The following is a 645-nucleotide window of genomic DNA, read 5'->3' as shown; positions in this document are numbered from 1 at the left end:
ATCACCTGCCAACTGAGTTTCTCTTTTATGTACTAAGCAATGGACCAGCCAGTAAGGATTCCGTTTTGAGAGGGTGTGTTTCAGGATCTTCAGTGCCATTAAGGAGAGAGAGTCTAGGCTGGGAGGTTGAACAACCAGTAGTAGCAGAACCTCTCTAAGAGATACATCCCAGTCTTGGGGGACACTATCCTTTGGGGGACCTTGGTTGATCCCCAGTGTCTACACTTGCTGAGGACTGCTTTCCACCCTTCGATTCTTCCTAGTATCTTTAACTTCCTAACCACTTAGATCACTTACTCTCCTAGAAAATCGTTTCTGTTCTGGCTGTCAAAGGAGCCCGACAGTAATAAGACGCCCAGGACGCTAGTCCCTGGAGCCGCCCATTCTACCTAGGACACGTGTGCTTCTTCTGGGGTCCCTCCAGAAATGGTCGGTTGCACCCGCTCCTTGCCCTCCACACGACCAGGGGGCGCACTCGGTCTGGGGCCAGCCTAGTTTCCAGGCGCACGCCCTCTCTCGCCGCGCAGGGCTAGGCCTCATCCTCGGGGCCCCTAAGCCGCGTCAGAGCTCCACGCCAGCCAATCAGAATTGTCCATGTACTAACGGAGGCGGGGCCGCTAAGGGAGGAGGAAGATGGCGGCGGGG

Source organism: Urocitellus parryii, chromosome 8 (assembly GCF_045843805.1).
Source record: "Urocitellus parryii isolate mUroPar1 chromosome 8, mUroPar1.hap1, whole genome shotgun sequence".
Taxonomy (NCBI): Eukaryota; Metazoa; Chordata; class Mammalia; order Rodentia; family Sciuridae; genus Urocitellus; species Urocitellus parryii.
Note: the sequence above shows the minus strand (reverse complement) of the source record.